This window comes from Pleurodeles waltl, chromosome 8, assembly GCF_031143425.1.
Source record: "Pleurodeles waltl isolate 20211129_DDA chromosome 8, aPleWal1.hap1.20221129, whole genome shotgun sequence".
NCBI lineage: Eukaryota > Metazoa > Chordata > Amphibia > Caudata > Salamandridae > Pleurodeles > Pleurodeles waltl.
In genome coordinates this window covers 1,488,366,551-1,488,384,886 of record NC_090447.1, presented here as the reverse complement: position 1 = coordinate 1,488,384,886, position 18,336 = coordinate 1,488,366,551, and positions in this window count along the sequence as shown.

Genomic DNA, 18,336 nt, shown 5'->3' with positions numbered 1-18,336 from the left:
CAGGTGCATGCGCCCATTTTCACTATAGGTCACTACACCAGGTCACTATAAGTCACCCCTATGGTAGGCCTTCTCAGCCCAGAGGGCAGGGTACAGGTACCTGTGTGGGAGGGCGCCCCTACACTAGTAGAGGTGCCCCAACAAACTCCAGACCCACTTTTCTGGACTTTGTGATTGCGGGTATGCCATTTTCATGTGTACTGGACATAGATCACTACCTATGTCCTGCTACATAATGGTAACTCCGAACCTAGGAATGTTTTGAATCAAACATGTTGGAATCACACCCCAATACTTTTGCAAGTACTGATTGTATGATTTCATGCACTCTGGCGGCTACTTAGAGGACCACCAGCATTGCTCCTACAGCCTTCTTAGGTTTTCCAGGGAGCCCAAGCTGCTGCCATTTCAAAGACCGGTTTCTGCCTTCCTGCTGCTTGAGCTGCTCAAGCCAAGGAAGGCAGAACAAAGGATTTCCTTTGGGAGAGGGGTGTTACACCTTGTCCCTTTGGAAATAAGTGTTACATGGCTTGGGAGGGGTAGCCTCCCTAAGCCACTGGTATGCTTTGAAGGGCGCATTTGGTGCCCTCTGTGCATAAACCAATCTATACCCATTCAGGGACCTCCAGTCCCTGATCTGGCTCAAAACTGGACAATGGAAAGGGGAGTGACCACTCACCTGTCCATCACCACCCCAGGGGTGGTGCCCAGAGCTCCCCCAGAGGGTCCCTGGGTTCTACTATCTTGAATCTAAGGCTGTAAGGGAACTCTGGGAGCATCTGAGTGGCCAGGCCAGGCAGGTAGCGTTAGAGCCCCCTCCTGATAGATGATCACCCAGCTAGGTGACCAATCCCCCTCTCAGGGCTATTTAGGGTCTCTCTTTTGAGTGGTTACTCAGATTTTGGCTTGCTATATTCCAGCAGGATTCCTTTGCATCCCTTACTTTGACTTCTTACCAAAGAAACTGCATCTGGTCTCTCCAGCACCGACAATCTTCAATAAAGACGAAGACTTCGCCTGCACCATTGTTTCTCTGGCTCCTTCCAGCTTCTGAAACATTTCCACGGTTGTGCATCCTCTGAGGACAGCCCGAATTCAGTCTGCACAGGAAAGAAGAAGGAATCTCACTTGGAGTGAAGGAATCACTCCTCTGCATCTGCAGGCACCAACAGCATTGATGACTGGCTGCATGGGTCCCCTCTCCTGCTGAGCTGTGTGGATCCTGCAACATGGTGTAGGAGGCTGGACTGGCTTGTAGTGAGTACCAAGGGGTACTTGCACCTTGCACCAGGCCCAGTTATCCCTTATTAGTGTATAGGGTGTCTAGCAGCTTAGGCTGATAGATAATGGTAGCTTAGCAGAGCAGCTTAGGCTGAACTAGGAGACGTGTGAAGCTACTACAGTACCACTTAGTGTCATATGCACAATATCATAAGAAAACACAATACACAGTTATACTAAAAATAAAGGTACTTTATTTTTATGACAATATGCCAAAGTATCTTAGAGTGTACCCTCAGTGAGAGGATAGGACATATACACAAGATATATATACACAATAGCAAAAATATGCAGTATAGTCTTAGAAAACAGTGCAAACAATGTATAGTTACAATAGGATGCAATGGGGAAACATAGGGATAGGGGCAACACAAACCATGTACTCCAAAAGTGGAATGCGAACCACGAATGGACCCCAAACCTATGTGACCTTGTAGAGGGTCGCTGGGACTATTAGAAAATAGTGAGAGTTAGAAAAATAACCCTCCCCAAGACCCTGAAAAGTGAGTGCAAAGTGCACTAAAGTTCCCCTAAGGACAAAGAAGTCGTGTTAGAGGAATAATGCAGGAAAGACACAAACCAACAATGCAACAATGCTGGATTTCCAATCTGGGGTACCTGTGGAACAAGGGGACCAAGTCCAAAAGTCACAAGCAAGTCGGAGATGGGCAGATGCCCAGGAAATGCCAGCTGCGGGTGCAAAGAAGCTTCTACTGGACAGAAGAAGCTGCAGTTTCTGCAGGAACGCAAAGGGCTAGAGACTTCCCCTTTGGAGGACGGATCCCTCTCGCCTTGTAGAGTCGTGCAGAAGTGTTTTCCCGCCGAAAGAACGCCAACAAGCCTTGCTAGCTGCAACTCGTGCGGTTAGCGTTTTTGGATGCTGCTGTAGGCCAGGAGGGACCAGGAGGTCGCAAATTGGACCAGGAGGTAGAAGGGACATCGAGCAAGACAAGGAGCCCTCTTAGCAGCAGGTAGCACCCGGAGAAGTGCCAGAAACAGGCACTACAAGGATGCATGAAATGGTGCTCACCCGAAGTTGCACAAAGAAGTCCCACGTCGCCGGAGAACAACTTAAGAGGTCGTGCAATATAGGTTAGAGTGCCGTGGACCCAGGCTGGACTGTGCACAAAGGATTTCCGCCGGAAGTGCACGGAGGCCGGAGTAGCTGCAAAAGTCGCGGTTCCCAGCAATGCAGTCTAGCGAGGTGAGGCAAGGACTTACCTCCACCAAACTTGGACTGAAGAGTCACTGGACTGTGGGGGCCACTTGGACAGAGTTGCTGGATTCGAGGGACCTCGCTCGTCGTGCTGAGAGGAGACCCAAGGGACTGGTAATGCAGCTTTTTGGTGCTTGCGGTTGTAGGGGGAAGATTCCGTCGACCCACAGGAGATTTCTTCGGAGCTTCTAGTGCAGAGAGGAGGCAGACTACCCCCACAGCATGCACCACCAGGAAAACAGTCGAGAAGGCGGCAGGATCAGCGTTACAGAGTTGCAGTAGTCGTCTTTGCTACTATGTTGCAGTTTTGCAGGCTTCCAGCGCGGTCAGCAGTCGATTCCTTGGCAGAAGGTGAAGAGAGAGATGCAGAGGAACTCGGCTGAGCTCTTGCATTCGTTATCTAAAGTTTCCCCAGCGACAGAGACCCTAAATAGCCAGAAAAGAGAGTTTGGCTACTTAGGAGAGAGGATAGGCTAGCAACACCTGAAGGAGCCTATCACAAGGAGTCTCTGACGTCACCTGGTGGCACTGGCCACTCAGAGCAGTCCAGTGTGCCAGCAGCACCTCTGTTTCCAAGATGGCAGAGGTCTGGAGCACACTGGAGGAGCTCTGGGCACCTCCCAGGGGAGGTGCAGGTCAGGGGAGTGGTCACTCCCCTTTCCTTTGTCCAGTTTCGCGCCAGAGCAGGGCTAAGGGGTCCCCTGAACCGGTGTAGACTGGCTTATGCAGAATTGGGCACATCTGTGCCCAACAAAGCATTTCCAGAGGCTGGGGGAGGCTACTCCTCCCCTGCCTTCACACGATTTTCCAAAGGGAGAAGGTGTCACACCCTCTCTCAGAGGAAGTTCTTTGTTCTGCCATCCTGGGCCAGGCCTGGCTGGACCCCAGGAGGGCAGATGCCTGTCTGAGGGGTTGGCAGCAGCAGCAGCTGCAGTGAAACCCCAGGAAGGGCAGTTTGGCAGTACCAGGGTCTGTGCTACAGACCACTGGGATCATGGGATTGTGCCAACTATGTCAGGATGGCATAGAGGGGGCAATTCCATGATCATAGACATGTTATATGGCCATATTCGGAGTTACCATTGTGAAGCTACATATAGGTAGTGACCTATATGTAGTGCACGCGTGTAATGGTGTCCCGCACTCACAAAGTTCAGGGAATTGGCTCTGAAAAATGTGGGGGCACCTTGGCTAGTGCCAGGGTGCCCTCACACTAAGTAACTTTGCACCTAACCTTTACCATGTAAAGGTTAGACATATAGGTGACTTATAAGTTACTTAAGTGCAGTGTAAAATGGCTGTGAAATAACGTGGACGTTATTTCACTCAGGCTGCAGTGGCAGGCCTGTGTAAGAATTGTCAGAGCTCCCTATGGGTGGCAAAAGAAATGCTGCAGCCCATAGGAATCTCCTGGAACCCCAATACCCTGGGTACCTCAGTACCATATACTAGGGAATTATAAGGGTGTTCCAGTAAGCCAATGTAAATTGGTAAAATGGTCACTAGCCTGTTAGTGACAATTTGGAAAGAAATGAGAGAGCATAACCACTGAGGTTCTGATTAGCAGAGCCTCAGTGAGACAGTTAGTCACTACACAGGTAACACATTCAGGCACACTTATGAGCACTGGGGCCCTGGGTTACCAGGGTCCCAGTGACACATACAACTAAAACAACATATATACAGTGAAAAATGGGGGTAACATGCCAGGCAAGATGGTACTTTCCTACACATGGGTGGTGGTCAGAAGTGGTCCTGTCGGTCCTCTCTACCAGCTGTCCAACTTGGGTGAACATAAGCCCTTGCCTGCCCCCGCTGACAGTACCCCAGTATACAGTGTCCTTTGCAGCTGCCAAGCCTTGTTGGCACTCCTTCCAAGGGGTCTTCAGTCTTCATATAGCTCCAGTCCCCAGCACTCCTTCCTGCGACGCAAAGCTCCCTGAGTGACTCTCCTGCAGCATGGGACTCCTTTTTGCAGTGATGCAATGGTGTCCTTTTGCAACTTCTGTGTCCCCATCCTGTGAGACTCCTGTGTGTGTTGCCTCTGCTTCTGTGGGCTCTCTGCGATGTTGAGGGCCCCCTCTGACTGCCCCTCTTGAGGGCCCCCATGCCGCACCACTTTCCGCCAACTGAGATTTTTTCCTGTGCCAAGGCTTGCTGGTGGAATCCGAACACGCAAAACCGACTGCAATTTTCCTTCCGGCATGGTGCAGCACCTGCATCCTCCAAGAACTCGTCTCCAACTCCAGGGTGGAGGAGGCTAACCCTCTATGTATTGTGTAAAACTAGGCACACTGTGCAGGAGGTCCAGGCAACCACACATTGGTTTCCAGAAGTAAAAATTAGACCACCTAATGCTCCAATTTTTAAGGTCGCTGGTCGAGCAGTTAGGCTAATCCAGGAGAAGTGCTAAGTATTTGCTATACTCACAAATCCAATCATGCACCACACACACACTCAATAAATAACTGGAGACCAGAATTTATAAAAATACTTCAGACTTTTATATAACTTTTAAGACCAAGATCTTTAAGCTACGTTAAGTTTTTGAGATATTACTTTTCAAAGTTTTAATAAAGTTAGTTCTTCTGTGCGTAATTATGCACCATAGCAATCAATAGGCAGTCACTTTCAAAAATGCATTAGAAATCATACAGTTGAGTTACCAGTTTCTTCTTTTGCAGGGTGGTCATAGTAGTCGGTAGGCACAGTGTGTCAGCTAGAGAGCCTCAGGCGGCTCCCTGTTCCTGCGGGAGCAGAATTGGAAAGTCTCTTGGCACAGGCACAGGGCCACCTGGAGGGGCCACATGGAAAAGGAGATGGTTTTCAGATTTAAAGGTGGTGCATAGGGGCCCCCTTAGAGCTGTTCAGGTCGCAAGGGTTTTGGAAATCGGGGCACACAGCAGATCCTGCGATGCAAGGCTCAGGGCGGCCGCATGCAGGGCAAGTTGAAGGTCTTGGATGCTGTGCCCAAAGGGACACTTTGGAGCTGGAGGTAAGCCTTCTTTCGTGGGCCTTGTAGGATGTCGTGGGCGCTCTGGTGGGAGGTCCGGGAGGTCCCTGAAGTCCCTCGACTGTGGGCTTCCTCCTGGTCCAGTTGTAGCTCTGGGTAAGCTGTTTTTGTGGTCATCCAACGTGCACTGACCAGTACCTGGGGTATTGGCACAACTCAGCCACGGGAGGACGCTATGCTGCCAAAGTTGGCACACTTGCAGGTCTCGTCCGGGATTCTGGTGCATCATTCTGGGTTCTTGGAGCCCCTTCCGGTGCAGCAGGTCCTCTGTTCTCGTCCTGTCGGGTTCTTTGGTGCTGACTTCTTTTCTTCCAGATAAATCTAATTTCTTGGTCTAGGGGAGCCCACTAAATGCTGAATTTAGTGGACATTTTAGGGGGAACCTGGTAGTGTCCAATGGGACACCTACCCTGGGGTGGCTACACCCACTACAGTGACCACTTCCGGTGGGATGGGTCACTTCCCTAAACCTCAATGGGTATTTTCATGCCATCCAACATGGAGGAAAATGAAATGGAGGATCCACTTTTCCTGCAAGCCCTTAGAGGTGGCGCATGCTCCGTGAGACCACTCCTACTACCCTTTGTGTGGTTTTCTGCCAAAAGTGGGGATTGACAAAAGGGGAGCCATCTGCTGCTAGCAGCAGGCCTAGGGGCTCGAGTTTCAAGGGAAGTAGCCCTTCGAAGCTCACCGCTAGGAGAGAGCACATTCCTGAGGGAGGGGGTGTTAGCTCTTCCACCCATGAAGGGCATTATTTTACAAACCAGAGAGCCATGACTCTCCTTCAGGTTTGTATATTGGCTGTCTGGAAGTGGCAGGCTGGATGGAACAAGTCAGCAACTATGCCACTTAGGTTAGCTTTTGCAGGGGGCACCTCTAAGGTGACCCCTGGGTACTTTTGGGGTTAAATCCAATACTGGTACCAGTTTGGATTTGTCACCCTGAGCTGTTTGATACCAAACAAACCAGGGTGCAGGGTGGCCATCATGTAGGTGGGGAACTCGTGTTTGACCATTGTCTAGTACATGCACTAAAAATGGTTGCTCTGTTCACTCACTATTTCCCAGGTTTGACAAGGACACAGTGGGGACACATTGATTATGCAATTATGACCTCACATATAGTATGGTGCACCCTGCCTTATGGCTGTAAGGCCTGCAAGAGGGGTGACTTACCTGTATCATACGCAGTATAGGGTGGACAGGACACCATGTCGAGTTCGCCTTTTTAGGTTTGCCCCAGTGCACTCAGCCTCTACTGGCACTGCTGGGTGCATCTAGGTGCAGGGCCCTAGAGGGTGGCACAATCAGTGCTGCTGCCCTAAGAAGCCTACTATCTCATGCCCTGGGTACGGGGTACCTATTTACTAGGGCCTTACAGTGATATGTAAGAGTGTATCCAATTGTGCCAAGTATAACAATAGATTTAGTGAAAGAGCTCTGGCCCAGGGAATCTGGTTAGCAGGGGCCCTGGGCACTACAACTTCTAGGACACATCAACATCAGGCAAAAAGTAGGGAGCTAACCATGCAAAAAGAGGCCTCTTCTCACACTAACCCCCCCAAACGAAAGAGGATGAGAATACCCTTTTCCTAGTAAGTCTTCATCTTCTAAGTGGAAGAACCTGGAGAGGCCATCTGCATTGGCATGGACAGTCCCAGGTTTGTGTTCGACTTTAAGGTCCATCCCCTGTAGGGAAATGGACCACCTAAGCAGTTTGGGGGACTCACCTTTCATTTGTTCTGTTGTAGCCATCTGAGAGGCCTGCGGTCACTCTGAAAAGTGAAGCGAGAGACAAACAAGCATGGCCTCAAGTTTTTCAGAGCCCAAACCACGGCAAAGGCTTCCCTCTCTATGGCACTCCATTTTTGTTCCATAGGGAGCAGTTTTTTGCTAGTAAAAACAAGTGGCTGGTCATACCCATCATCATTCCTTTGAGAGAGGACTGCTCCTATCCCCATCTCTGAGGCATCTGTCTGGACTATGAATTCCCTGGAGTAGTATGGTGCTTGTAGGACTGGAGCAGAGCACATAGCTTTCTTCAGAGTGTCAAAGGCCTATTGACAACTCACTGTCCCGTTGATCTTTCTGGACATCTTTTGGAGGTGAGTTCTTTGAGGGGGGTAACTATTGTACCATAATCCTTCACAAACCTCCTGTAATATCCAGCTAAACCAAGGAATGCCCTTTCTTGAGCCTAGGTTGTGGAAGCTTCCCAAGCCAGAATAGTCTGTATCTTGGGATGCAGAGGTTGTAATTGGCCTCCACCAACTATGAGGCCCAGGGACACAACTTTTCCCTGCCCTATCTGGCACTTACTGGCCTTGATAGTGAGGCCTGCCTTCTACAGAGCCCCAAGGACCTTGCCAAGTGGGATCAGGTGATCTTACCAGGTGGAACTATAGACAGCTATGTCATCTAAGTAAGCTGCACTAAACGTTTTCAGTCCAGCAAGGACTTGGTTCACCAACCTTTGGAAGGTGGCAGGTGCATTTTGAGTCCAAAGGGCATAAGAGTGAACTGATAATACCCGCTAGAAGTAGAAAATGCTGACCTCTCTTTTACTCCCGGGGTCAGACCAATCTGCCAGTACCCTGATGTAAAATCAAAAGTACTCAGATACTTGGCTGTCCCTAATCTGTCAATGAGCTCATCAGCTCTTGGGATTGAGTGTGCATCTGTTTTGGTCACTGAGTTGAGGCCTCTGTAGTCCACACAAAACATGGTCAGACTGTACATTTTGTTTTGAGAGGCAGGCTGTCACCAGTGTCCACATCATGGGTACACAAGTTTGTCTTCCCAGGGGTCAGAGAAAAGAACCCAGCATATTGATTAAGGACTTTCCTGCAGTCAGTCTGCTGTTGTCTTGAGAGGGTGTCTGACAAGACCACACCATCTACAGAACCATCTTGGGGATTGCTGGAGAGGAGATCAGGGAGAGGGTCACTCTCATCTTCCTGTCCCTCATCTGTAACCATCAGCATGGTTACATCAGCTCTGTCATAAACAGGTTTTAGGCGGTTGACATGTATGATTCTTTTGGGGTTCTTGCACCTACCTAGCTCCACTAGATAAGTTACCTCCCCTCCCCTTTCCTTTCAAGAATGGGATAGGGCCCAGACCATTTGTCTTGGAGGGCCCTTGGAGCAACAGGCTCCAACACCCAAACTTTCTGCCCTGGTTGGAACGCCACAATAGCAGCTTTTTGGTCATACCAACACTTTTGAAGCTCTTGGCTGGCCTGAAGATTTTTACTGGCTTTCTCCATATACTCAGCCATTCTAGAACGTAGGCCAAGCACATCATCCACAACATCCAGTTTGGGATCCTTGAGAGGTTTCTCCTCGCCTTCCCTTACAAGACTTAGTGGTCCCCTAACAGGGTGACCAAACAAATGTTCAAAAGGAGAAAAATCTACTCCCTTTTGTGGCACTTCCCTGTAGACAAACATCAGACAAGGAAGTAGGACATCCCATCTCCTTCTGAGTTTTCCAGGGAGACCTCCAATCATGCCTTTTAGGGTATGGTTGAATCCTTCTAGCAGTCCATTAGTTTGTGGATGGTATGGGATAATGAATTTATATGTCATTCCACATTCCTGCCACATGTGTTTTAAGTATGCAGACATAAAGTTTGACCCTCTGTCTGATTCTAAATCCTTAGGGAGCCCAACCCTGGCAAAGATACCCAGGATGGCTTTGGCAACTGCAGGTGCAGTGATTGTCCTAGGTGGAATATCCTCAGGATACCTAGTGGCATGATCCACTACCACTGAGAGATATCTATGTCCTGATGCAGTTGGAGGGTCAAGCAGGCCAACAATGTCAATCCATACCCTTTCAAAGGGAACCCCAACCACTGGTTGTGGAATTAAGGGGACCACCTGCCTTGCCACTGGCTTGGCAAGAGGGACAGGACTCACAAAAGTCCTTCACTTTTTGTGACATACCTGGCCAGTAGAAGTGGTTAACCAACCTACTCCATGTCTTGTTCTGGCCCAGATGCCCTGCTAGGGGGATGTCATGGGCTAAAGTGAGAAGAAAGTTCCTGTACTTCTGTGGCAATACCACCCTCCTGGTTGCACCAGGCTTGAGGTCTCTGGCCTCAGTGTACAGGGGCCCCTCCTCCCAGTAGACCCTGTGTGTACCACTGACCTTTCCTAGGTTTTCCTGAGCAGCGTGCTGTCTCAGGCCTTCAAGAGTGGGACACTCCCTTTATCCATTGCACAGATCTTCCCTTCTTCCCCAGATGGTCCCCCTAGGCCCAAGAGCTCTGGGTGGCAAGACCCAAGCTTTTCAGGCTCAGTTCCCTCTAAGGTGGGTGACTCCTCCTCCTGAGAAAAGGGGTCCTGTCTTGGGATCTGTTTTGAAGCTGTTCTCCCAGTCCTCTTGCCTTTTCTCTTGGGAGGCTGGTCCACTATTTGAGGATCCAGGTCTCCTTTTTCTCTCTGAAGTTTGCTCTGTGCCCTAGTCTTGAGACAAGCCCACTCAGGGATTCCAAGCATTGCTGCATGGGTCTTTAGCTCCATCTCAGCCCAGGGGGAAGACTCTAGGTCATTACCAAGTAGGTAACCTACAGGGATGGATGAGGACGCAACCACTTCTTTTTGCCCTGCTACTTCTTCCCATTCAAAGTTTACCATGGCCATGGGGTAGAACTTGATCTCATTGTCAGCATTGGTGACAGGATAAGACCTCTTTACTAGAAACTGAGTTGAGGGGACCAAGTGCTAAGACACCATGGTGATACTAGCCCCTGTATCCCTCAAAGCTTCTGCTTTTTCTCCATTAATCACAGGGCTCTGCTTGTATTTGTTCATGTTACTTGGCCAGGCAGCACAGGATAAATCTACTCCACCCTCAGTAACTGATGTTGCCTCTGTGGAGACACTGACATGGTCAGGGCACACCTCTGACCCCATCTGGATATTGGCAACTGCATTTACTGCAGATTGACTGGGGGCATTCTGTTTGTTTTTACAGCCAGAGTCTCCAATTTGGTGCCCCTTGGTTCTACAATCTTGGCATCAAGCCTTGTTAGGGTGAAAGTGTTTCCCTTTGTATCCTCCTGGACCGTGAGTAGTCTCTGGACCCACCCCGGTGTGCAGATTTTTGGGGACCTTGAGAAGACTCTTTGTTGTTTTTACCCTGCCTCCCATCTTTCCTTTGGGGGGGTGCTTTTTGGCCTCTTTCTGTTGGTCTCCCCACCAGTGGTAGTTTTGGTCACCCTTGTTTTGACCCAATGGTCTGCCTTCCTCTCCAACTCTTGAGGGAAATGTGGACCCTGGTCTACCAGATGTTGATGTAGCCTATCATTGTAACAGTTACTCAACAGATTGCTCTTTCACAAGCAAATTGTACAGCCCATCCTAATCTTGTACCTTGTTCCCAGCTAAGTAACCACTCAGCATGTTTACTGAATAGTCCACATAGCCAACCCAGGTCTGGCTCTGGGATTTTCGAGCCTCCCTGAACTTTATCCTGTACTCTTCAGTTGTAAATCCAAAGCCCTCAATCAGGATACCCTTCATGAGGTCATAGGGTTTAGAATCTGCCTCATTCAGTGTCAGGAGCCTATCCCTGCACTTTCCTGAGAATAACTCCCACATAAGTGTGCCCCATTGTTTCTTTTCAATTTCCCAACCAATACAGGCTCTTTCAAAAGCAAGTGACTGATGTTCACAATAACACTTTGTGCCACCCCAGTTATTGACTTTAGCTGGGGGGAGGATTTGCCCTAAAAACGTTATAGTGTCCTCTGATTTACCTATAAAGTGTCTGCTAGGTAATGTCTGCTTGGGCTGAAATGGAGTTGGAGTCCCATGCAGCAATGTTGGGCATCCCTGAGCATATCTTTACTCTGACCAGAGCACAGGCCAAAAAGAAAAGGGAACAGGAAGCCCTGGAGCCTGAAACAATGGCCCAGGAGGTTCCTAAAAAGAAGAGCAGATTGGGTAAAAAGTTACCCACTGCTCCAGCTTCTAGTGAAGATTCTACTCCTGAGGGAGAGGAATCTACTCCTTTGGTGGAACCTACACCAGAGGAGCTCCAAGCTGACACGTCTGAGCTCTTGGGTGCAGGGGGACAACCAGGGAGGTACTCAGTATGAAACAGAAAACCTGTACTACACTGGAAAGCTTAAGGCAGCAAGATGCAGCACAAGAGGCAGGGGATGTCAGTGGTACCGATAGGGTGTACTGGGATAACAGCCTTATTTACTCAGAAGAAAGAGACCATAAACCTGGTGCCACCAGGAGACTGGTCACCCCTCTCAAGTTCAGGCAGTTCCTGTTAACTCTTGCACATGACATTCCCCTTGCAGGCCACTTGGAACAAAGTAAACTATAAGCTTGTCCCTCACTTTCACTAGCCCCACGTCTGAAGACATTAAGGAGTTTTGTCGCTCCTGTGTCACCTGCCAGGCCAGTGACAAGACAGGTGGCACCCCAAAGCCCCTTTTAATTCCTCTACCAGTTGTTGGGATACCCTTTGAGAGTGTTGGGGTGGATATTGTTGCCCCCCTGGACCCTCCAACAGCCACTGGAAATAGATGTATACTGGTGGTGGTGGATCATGCCACCAGATATCTAGAAGCCATTCCTCTTAGGACCACTAGAGCCCCTGCAGTTGCCAACGCCCTCCTGGGAATTTTCTCAAGGGTGGGTTTTCCTAAAGAGGTGGTATCAGACAGGGATGTAAACCTTATGTCTGCTTACCTTTAAGTCACGTAGAAGGAGTGTGGTGTAACTTATAAGTTCACCACCCCTTACCATCCACAAACCAAATGGGTCAGTGGAAAGGTTTAACAAAACCCTCACAGGCATGATAATGGGACTCTGAGAGAAACTCAGAAGGAGGTGGGATGTCCTGTTACCTTGCTGCCTCCTTGCCTACAGGGAGGTTCCTTAAAAGGGAATGGGCTACAGCCCCTTCGAACTTTTGTTTGGACTGGGCCGGGAGCAATCTCTCAAGCCCAAAAATTAGAACATTGTGGATTATGTATTAGGCTTCAGATCTAGGTTGGCCGATTACATGAAGAGGGCTTCCAAAAATCTTCAGGCCAACCAAGAACTACAGAAGCAGTGGCATGACCAGAAGTCTGTGCTGACTTTTTACCAACAAGAAGAAAATGTGTGGGTCCTGGAGCCTGTGGCTCCCAGGGCACTCCAAGACAAATGGAGTAGATCACACACTATTGTGTAGAGAAAGGTCACTTATCTGGTTGACCTAAGCACTCCTAGAAGCCGCCACTGGGTACTTCATGTAAACCGCCTGAAACCCTATTATGATAAAGCTGACATGACATTGCTCATGGCATCTGATGAGTGACAGGAAGAGGAGAGTGACCCTCTCCCTGACCTTTTCTCCCATAATACAGTGGATGACTCAGTAGATGGGGTTGTACTTGCAGACTGCCTCTCTGAGTCACAAAAGGATGACTGCAGAAATCTCTGTGGACAGTTCTTTGAACTGTTCTCTCTAACCCCTGGTCAAACTACATGGTGTGAACACACCATTGATAGAGGTGACAGTCTGCCTGTCAAGAGTAAACTTAAAGGCAGCCTGATAATGTCGGCAAGTGCATAAAAGCTGAGGTGCAAAAGATGCTAGACCTGGGTGTTATTGAGCCTTCAGACAGATCTTGGGCTAGTCCTGTAGTCCTTGTCCCAAAATCACACTCTCAAAATGGCAAAAGAGAGGTGCACGTCTGTGTGCACTATGGAGGCCTCAATACTGTAACCAAAACAGATGCTCATACTGTCCCTAGGGCAGATGAGCTAACAGATACACTGGCTTCTGCCAAGTATCTAAGCACCTTTGACCTGAATGCTGGTTTACTGGCAGATAAAGTTATCAGAGGATGCCAAACTAAAAACAGCATTCTCCAATCCTAGTAGGCACTATCACTTTACAGTAATGACCTTTGGACTAATGAACACACTTGCCACATTCCAGAGGTTAGTGAACAAAGTTCTCCAAGGCCTGGAAAGCTTCAATGCAGCTTATTTAGACGATATAGCTGTCTTTAGCTCCACCGGGGAGGATCACCTGGTCCACCTTGGGAATGTATTGGAGGCTCTGAAAAAAGCAGGCTTCACTATCAAGGCCTCAAAGTGCCAAATAGGGCAGGGAAAAGTGGTCTACCTGGGCCACCTGGTAGAGGTGGAGACCAGATCCAACCACTGCAGGGCAAAATTCAGACAATTCTGAATTGGACCGCCCCTACAATTCAAACCCACGTCAGAACCTTCCTAGGCCTGACAGGGTACTGTAGGAGGTTAATTAAGACCAGTGGCTCCATTGTAGCCCTCTTAAATGACCTCACATCCAAAATGGTGCCCAAGAAAGTTTTGAGGACAGCTAGCTGCCAAAAGGCTTTTGATGACCTCAAACAGGCCATGTGCTCTGCTCCTATACTAAGAAGCACTGATTACTGTCTCAACTCAATGAAGAGGGTCAGAATCAACCCGTAGCTTACATAAGCAGAAGAGAAAAGCATTGCTCAGCCATAGAGAGGGAGGCCTTTGCTGTGGTTTGAGCTTTGAAGAAGCTGATGCATACTTGTTTGGCACTCACTTCCATGTTCAAACAGACCACAAGCCCCTCTTGTGGCTAAAGCAAATGAAAGGTGAAAATCCGAAACTTTTGAGGTGGTCCATATCCCAAAAGGGCATGGACTATACAGTGGAACATAGACCTGGGAGTAACCACTCCAATGCAAATGGACACTCCAGATATTTCCACTTACACAATGAAGACTCAACTGGTCAAGGTTAGCCTTATTGTCCTTCGTTTTTGGGGTGTGGAGGAGGTTTGTAGGAAAGTACCCTATTTTTGGAATGGTTACCCCCACTTGTGGCCTGCTGTCAGTATGCTTTGACTGTTTGCACTGGGATCCTTCTAACCAGGGCCCCAGTGATTGTGCTCTCACCCTCTTAATTTGGTTGCCTAGGACTTTGCACACCCACATTTGGCATACTGGTGCCCACTTATAAGTCCCTAGTATATGGTACTTAGGTACCCAGGCCATTGGGGTATCAGGGGTTCCCCATGGGCTGTAGCATTTATTGTGCCACCCTTGGAAGCCCATGCAAAATGTGTCTGGCTCACTACCTGTGACCAGCTACATAATGGTAACTCAGAACCTGGGCATGTTTTCCAGTGTTGGTTGTATGATTTCATGCACTCTGGAGGCTCTTTAGAGGGCAAACCAGCATTGTTCCTACCAGTCTTCTGGGCTTTTCCAGGCAGCCCATGCTGCTGCCACTCCACAGGCAGGTTTCTGCCCTTCTGTTTGGTGGGAAATTGCCCTCTTTGGCATGGTTACCCCCTACATTTTGCCTGATATTGATGCTGACTTGACTGGGAGTGTGCTGGGACCCTGCTAACCCGGCCCCAGCACCACTGTTCTTTCCCAAACCTGTAGCATTGCTCCCACAATTGGCACACCCCTCGCACACAGTTAAGTCCCTTGTAAAAGGTACCCATGGTACCAAGGGTCCTGTGGCTAGGGAAGGTCGCAAAGGGCTGCAGCATTTATTATGCCACCCTGGGGTATCCCTTGCCAAGCCCATGCACACTGCCTTTGTAGCTTGTGTGTGCTGGTGGGGAGAAAAAGACAAAGTCAACATAGCACCCCTCTCAGGATGCCATGCCCACAAACCACTGCCTGTGGCATAGGTAAGTCACCCCTCCAGCAGGCCTTATAGCCCTAGGACAGGGTGCACTATACCACAGATGAGGGCATAGCTGCATGAGCAATATGCTCCTACAGTGTCTAAGTCCATTCTTAGATATTGTAAATGCAGTGTGGCCATATACAGTGTGTGGGCTGGGAGTTTGTCCTTTACGAACTCCACAGCTCCATAATGGCTTCACTGAAGTCTGGGAAGTTTGGTATCAAACTTCCCAGCACAATAAACCCACACTGATGCCAGTGTTGTATTTATTGAAAAATGTACTCAGATGCCCCCTGTATTTTAGCCAAGCTTCTAGTGCAGGACTGACCAGGTTGTGCTAGCCTGCCACTTCTAGACTAGTTTCTGACCACATGGGTTGAGAGCCTTTGTGCTCTCTCTGGCCAGAAACAAAGCCTACACTGGTAGTGGTGCTTCACACCTTCCCCCTGCAGGAACTGTCACACCTGCCGGTGAGGCTCAAAGACTCAGGCCTCTTGGTACAGGGCACTCCAGCTAATGGAGATGCCTACCGCTGGACAAAGCCCCACTTTTGGCGGCAAGTCCAGTGGGAAAATTAGGGGGAACGAGGAGGAGTGACCACTTCACCTGGGACCACCCCTAAGGTGTCCAGAGCTGAAGTGACCCCTCCTTGCAAAATCCCTGATCTTGGTTAGGAGGACAGGGACCAGTAGGGTTAGGTCTGTGACCCCCTCTCCAAAGGGAGTGGACACAGGAAGTGTGTAGCCACCCTCAGGGACAGTAGCCATTGGCTACTGTCCTCTGATTCCTGTAATGTCCCTAAATCCAGGATTTAAGGGTTCCCCTGAACCTAGCTCGCCAGATTCCTGGTGACCTCACAAGAAGAAAGAAGAAAGAAGAAGGACTGCTAAGCTGAACCCCCAGCAGAGAAGACTGAAGATGCAAAGGCCCATATTTATGCTTTTTGCTGCAAAACTGCGCTAATGCAGTTTTATGCCAAAACGTTTAGCGCCGACTTGCATCATTCAACAACGACAGCCGGGCGCTGTATTTACTGAATGGCGCAAGCTGGCACTAAACAGAGGCTAGTGTCTTAGAACAAGACGCTAGCCGGGTGGCGGTGGCAGTAGGGAAGGAGGGGGTTGTGCGTTAAATGCATCTAACCAGGCTAGTGCCATTTCCTGGCACACAACCACCAAAAACATGACTGCTGTCTTAGGAAAGACAGGAGTCATACCCACCACCCCAATGGCCAGCACAGGGGACTAGTGTCCCCAGGGCATGACCATTGCACCCTGTGCCATGCAATGCAGTGGGCCCCAAGTTAGGGCCCCGATGGCAAAAAAAACAAGCATTTGCAATGCAACGGGTCTCGCATTTGCTCATGTTAGAACTGATCGCATTGTAAACTCCTAACCTGACTTTTCATCTATCGGCAAACGTGCTTTTATGTAGGTAACCCAAAAAAGTGAAATTAACTGTGTAAAGCGCTCGACTTCTGCCAAGCGAAATCGTGCTGGGAAAATAGGAAAAAAGTAGTCCACGAGCCGGACAGAAAACAGCGAGCCTCGCATGTTTTCTGTACTTGGTCGTTGCGCTCGAGGAGGGCTAGCCACCAGAAAAGGCATGACGTGTGCATGCCTTCTACTAATGAAAGCAAGCAGATTTTACTAGGCAAGCCCACGAACCAATCAAACACACTGACACGACATTGACAGGGTTCCGAGCCCTTTTCTAATAGCTAAAGCATCTTGCTGCGATACGCATGCGCTAGCGCATGCAACGCAGGCTCGACCCTAATAATAAATAAATACTTACCTGGGATGAGGTCCCCCATCCTCTGGTGTCCCTCTGGTGGGGGTTGGGGTGTTCCTGGGGCTTGGGGAGGGCACCTGTGGACCCATTCCATGGTGTTTAACCATGGAAATGGGTCCACAGGTCCCATAACGCCTGGACTGACCCAGGCGTTGAATAATGGTGCAAAGCAAGCTTTGCACCATTATTTAGCCCCTTCTCCCACCCGTGCGTCATTTTAGCACGGGGATGAATATGGGCTATGGAGATAGCACAATTTTTTTAGATGGGAATGCCTACCTTGCATATCATTGAGATAAGGTAGGTGCACACATCCAAAAAATGGTGCAAACTCTTATATTTTGACATTAGATGTATCTCACGTCAAATATAAATATGGAGTTAGGTTTGCGCCAAATTTGCGTCAAACAAATGATGCAAAATCAGCGCAAGTGAATTATAAATATGGGCCAAACTGATTTGGCCCCAGCCCCACTGGCCTGTCTCCAGCTTCCGAAGCCCTGCTAAAAGAAGGCAACACATCCTGCAGGACCAGCGACCTCTCAAAAGCCTCAAGAGGACTGCCTGCACCCTAGAGGACCAAGATCTCCAGTGGACAGTGGCCCTATCGAGAAGGAAACACCAACCAAGGACTCCAGAACCGCCCCATATCTGCGAGCCCTGCCCACTCTGCACCCGACGACCACAGGTGGCCCAACCGGCTAGAGTTGGTCTGCAGGCAATTCTGAGCAAGTGCCCACCCAGGTTTGACCCCTCCTGTCCAACACGACGACGCCTGCAGCCTGAATCCAGAGGACCCCCCGACCGCGACAGAACTGGACAAAGATTCCAGATGCCAAAAGGTACCCTTGCACCAGTAGCCCCCTAGCCTTGGGGAATCCAACCTTCAGTGCAGCATCGTTCAGCAGGCGGCCCTCCTCCTTGTCCAGCCTGTGGTTCCCAGAACCAACCCCCTGGACCCAGCCTGCAGTATCTTTGTGACCCCTGGGGTCCAAATAAAGGAAAGCATTGGGACCTCGACGCTGTGTTTGCACCCTGCACCCGGCCGCCCCTGTGCCGCTGAGGGTGTGTGTTTGGTGCTGACCTGTGGCCCCCCCCAGGGCTTCTCTAAACTCCCCAGGTCAGCCCTCCGAAGACGCAGGTACTTACTTGCAAGCAGGCCTGATTCTGAGTGCCCCCAGTCTCCAAAGGAGCCCATGTTAAATCGACCTCAACTTTGACTTCTGCACCCTGCCGGCCCCGTGTTGCTGGTGGTATGTATAGGAAGTTGGCCTGGTGTGTGGTGGTTGCCTAAAGTACTTACACCTTTTACCAGGTCCAGATATACCCTATTAGGCTAGTGTAGGCAGTGTCT